Consider the following 4,943-nt stretch of genomic DNA (forward strand, 5'->3'; position numbering starts at 1 on the left):
CTGTTGTTTAGTTTAGTCACCTTTATCAATTATTTTAGCAAGATCTTCTAGATAATGTGGTGCAGCTTCTACATCAGCAATTGCTGCTTAACCTTGTACTCTAACATTATGGAGATGGCTTCTTTTCTTAAACCTCATGAACCAACCTCTGCTAGCTTGAGACTTTTCTTCTGCAGCTTTCTCATGCCACCTCTCTCAACTTTTTTAAAATTGAAGAGAGTTTAGGGCCTTGCTCTAGATTAGGCTTTGGCTTAAGGGAATGTTGTGGCTGTTTTGGTCTTCTATCCAAATCACTAAAACATTCTCCATATTAGCAACTGGCTATTTTTACTTTTTTGTGTGTGCGTGTGTGTCTGGCTGGCATGGGGATCTAAACCCTTGACCTTGATGTTGTAACACTGCTCTCTAACTAAATGAGCTAAACAGCCAGCCAGGTTTTGCTTTCTTATCATTTGTGTGTTCACTAGAGTAGTGCTTTTAAATTTCTTCAAGAACTTTTCCTTTGCATTCATAACTTGGCTAAGTGTTTAGTGCAAGGGGCTTACCTTTCGGCCTATCTCAGCTTTCGACATGCCTTTCTCTCTAAGCTTAATTATGTCTAGATTTAGATTTAAAAAGGAAGACATCTGGCTCTTTCACTTGAACACTTAGATGTCATTGTAGGATTATTAATTTGCTTAATTTTGCTACAGTTGTGTCTCAGGGAATAGGGAGGCCCAAGGAGAGGAAGAGAGATGTGGGAATGGGCAGTCAATGGAGCAGTCAGAACACACACAACATTTATCAATTAAGTTTGCCATCTTATATCAGCACAATTTGTGGCAAGCCAAAACAGTTACAGTAGTGACATCAAAGATCACTGATCAAAGATCAAAGATCACAATAACAAATATAATAATAATGCAAAAGATTGAAATATTGTTAGAATTACGAGATGTGACACAGAGAAATGAAGTGAATGCATGCTTTTGGAAAAATGGTGCCAATAGCCTTGCGTGATGCAGGGTTGCCGCAAACCTTCAATTTGTAAAAAACGCAATATCCGCAAAGCACAATAAAGTGAAGCCCAATAAAATGAGGTAGGCCTTTATACATATGTATTTAAATACCTATTATTAAATATTTTGTGCATATACTTAAAAGTGAAATTGTTTTGCTTCTTAGAAACTGCCACAGTGGCTGCACCCCCAGCACCAATGTATGAGGACTCCAATTTGTTCCCATTTTTGCCAACACTTATTTTTCTTCTTTTTTTGTCATTATTGTCATCATCTTAGTAGGTACAAAATGGAATTTTATTGTGATATTGATTAACATTTCCCTAATGACTAATGACATTAAACATCTTTTCTTGTACTTATTGGCAACTTGTATATATTCTTTGGAGAAATGTCTATACAAATCCTTTGCCATTTTAAAATTATTCATCTTTTTTATTGTTTGTTTTAGGAGTTCTTTATTTATTCCGAATATTAAACTCATTAGATATATGATGTTCAAATATTTTCTCTCATTCTATATAGGTTGTTTTTCACCTTTATTTAATTATTTTTGGGGGAAACATAATTGTACATATCTGTGAGGTACACTGTTGAATACAGATACCTGTGTGCGTTATGTGATGATCAAAGCAGGATAATTAATATATTAAACATTACACAATGTGATCATTTTTTGTGTCCCTTTACCAATTTCCTGCTAACCCCCTCTCTGTCTCCCACTTTTCCACTTCTGGTAGTCTCAACTCTGTTCTCTCTTTTGGAAAGTTTAATGAATTATTATGATCTTTGTATCTGTCCTTCTTTTCTTAAAATTGTTTATTTTTTTTTTAAACTCCCACTTATGAGTGAGGCCATGTGGTATTTCTCTTTCAGTGTTGGCTTATTTCACTTAGCTTAACTTTCTCTAAGTTCATCCAGGTTGCTGCAAAAGGCAGACTTTCATTCTTTTTTCTGGCGGAATAGTATTCTATTGTGATTATATACAACATTTTCCTTATCCAGATGTCCACTGATGGACATTTGCGTTGGGTTCCAACTCTCAGCTATTGTAAATACAGCTGCAATAAACATGAGAGTGCATGGATCCCTTGGACATGATGATTTCCATTCCTTTAAGTAAATACCCAGCAGTAGGATTGCTGGATCATATGACAGTTATATCTGTAGTTGTTTCAGGAACCTCCACAACGTTTTCCATAGTGGCTGCACTAATGTACAGTCCTACCAGCAGTGTAGTAGGGTTCCCCTTTCTCTGCATCCTCTCCAGGATTTGTTATTCGGCATCAGTTTGAAAGTGACCAGTATAACTGGGATGAGATGATATCACAGTGTGGTTTTGATTTTCATTTCCTTGATGCTTAGTGAAGTTGAGTATTGTTTCATGTGTCTGTTAGTCATTTGTATGTCTTCCTTTAAGAAATGCCTATTCAGCACCTTTGCCCATTTTTTAATTGGGTTGCATGATTTTTTATTAAGTTGTTTGAAATTGTCCTGGATATCAATCACTTGTCAAATGCATAGTTTCCAAATATTTTCTCCCATTTTGTAGGATATCTTTTCTCTCGGTTGTTTCTTTTGCTGTGAAGAAGCCTCTACTTACATATAATCTTATTTATTTATTTTTCCTTTTGTTTCCTATGCTTTGGGGGTCTTATTCACAAAGCCTTTGTCCAGTCCTCCTCCTGGAAGTGTTTCCCCTGTTTTCTTTTAGTACTTTTATGGTTTAATGCCTTACAATTAAGTCTTTAATCCATTTTGAGTTGATTTAGATATATGGCAAGGGTTGTGGGTATAGTATCATTCATTTACCTACTTATGTCTAGTCCAGCACCATTTATTGAAGAGGCAGTCTTTTCACCAATGTGTGTTCTTGTTGCCTTTGTCAAAGATCACTTGACTGTAAGTATGTGGGTTGATTTCTGGGTTCTCTATTCTATTCCATTAGTCCGAGTGTCTGTTTTTATGCCAGCACCATGATGTTTTGGTTACTATAGCTTTGAAGTATAGTTTGAAGGCAGGTAGTGTTATGCCTCTGGCTTTATTTTTATTTTTATTTTTTTACTCAGGATTTCTTTAGCCATTTGGACTCTTTGTTTTTCCATATAAATGTTGAAATTTTGGGATTGTTTTTTCTATTTCTGTGAAGAATGCCATTAGTATTTTCATGGGGATTACATTGAATCTGTAGATGACCTTGTGTAGTACGGACATTTTCACAATGCCTTTCCATCTTTTTGTGTCCTCTGTAATTTCTTTCAACAGTGATTTTTAGTTCTCATTGTAAAGATCTTTCTCCTCTTAATTAAATTGATTCCTAGGTACCTTACATTTTTGGTGACTACTGTAAATGGTCTTGCTTTCTTCATTTCTCTTTCTGGTAGTTTGCCATTGGAGTATAAAAACACTAGAGATTTTTGCATGATGATGTATCCTGCAACCTTACTGAAATTGTTTATCAGCTCTAAGGGTGTTTTTGTAGAGTCTTTAGGTTTCCGTATGTATAGGATCATGTCATCTGCAAACAGGCACAGTTTGACTTCATCTTTGCAATCTGGACGCACTTTATTTCTTTCTCTTGCCTGATTGCATGACTAGTACTATCAATACTGTGTTAAATAGGAGTGGTAAGTGTGGGTATCCTTGTTTGTGTTCTTAGCTTTTCCCCAATTAGAGTGATATTGGCGACTGGTTTGTCATAAATGGCTTTTATTGTGTTGAGATACATTCCTCCTATACCTAATTTGCTGAGAGGATTTCTCATGAAGGTATTTTGAATTTGTTCAAGTGCTTTTTCTGCATCTATTGAGATAATGGTATAGCTTTATTATTGATTTTGTTGATGTGGTATATCACATTTATTGGTTTGTGTATGTTGAACTGTCCTTGGTTTCCTGGGATGAATTCCACTTGTTCATGGTGTATAATTTTTTTTCATGTCTTCCAATATTCTGTTTACTATTTTTTTGTTGTTTTGTTTTGAGGAATTTTGCATCTATGATCATCAGAAATGTTGGCCTGCAGTTTTCTTTTTTGTTGTTATATCTTTGCCTGGTTTTGGTATCAGGGTCATGTTGGCCTCATAGAATGAGTATGAGAGAATGTCTTCTCTTTCAATTTTTTGGTATAGTTTGAAGAGAATTGGTATTAATTCTTCTTTTAAGAAGGAATTTTAATTTTAATCCATTGTGGTCTGAAATGACAATTGGAATGATTTCAGTTTTTTAAAATTTGCTGACACTTGATTCATAACCTAACGAGTGGTCTATCCTAGAGAATGTTCTATGTGCTGATGAGAAGAATGTGTATTCTGTAGTTGTTTGATGAAATGTTCTGTAGATGTCTGCCAAGTCCAATTGGTCTAAAGTGTGGATTAAATCCTGTGGTTCTCTGTTGATTTGTTGCCTAGATGATCTGTTCAGAGAGGTGTGTTCAGGTCATCCACTGTTATTGTATCAGGGTCTATCTCTTTTTTTTTCTTGTAGGTCTAAGAATGTTTGCTTTACATATCTGGGTGTTCCAGTATTGGGTGCATACATATTTATGACTGTTATGTCTTCTAACTAGATAGATCACTTTATCGTTATATAATGGCCTTCTTTGTCTTTTTTCATGGTTTTGGGGTGGAAGTCTGTTTTATCTGATATAGGAATAACTACTCCTGCTCATTTTTGGTTTCCAATTGCATAGCATATTTTTTTCCATCCCGTAACATTTAGTCTCTTTGTGTATTTATAACCGAGGTGGATCTCTTGAAGACAGCAAGTAGTTGGGTCTACCTTTGTAATCTAATCAGTCCGTCTGTGTTTTTTCAGTGGGGAGTTACATCCATTTACATTTAGGTTGCTATTGACAGGTATTGCTTTACTCCTGACATTATATTGCTTTTAGTTTAGGTGTTTTAAATATCACTTCTCCCCTTCTTCTCCTTTCATTTTCCATCTC

Source organism: Cynocephalus volans, unplaced genomic scaffold (genome assembly GCF_027409185.1).
Source record: "Cynocephalus volans isolate mCynVol1 unplaced genomic scaffold, mCynVol1.pri scaffold_199, whole genome shotgun sequence".
Classification (NCBI taxonomy): Eukaryota; Metazoa; Chordata; class Mammalia; order Dermoptera; family Cynocephalidae; genus Cynocephalus; species Cynocephalus volans.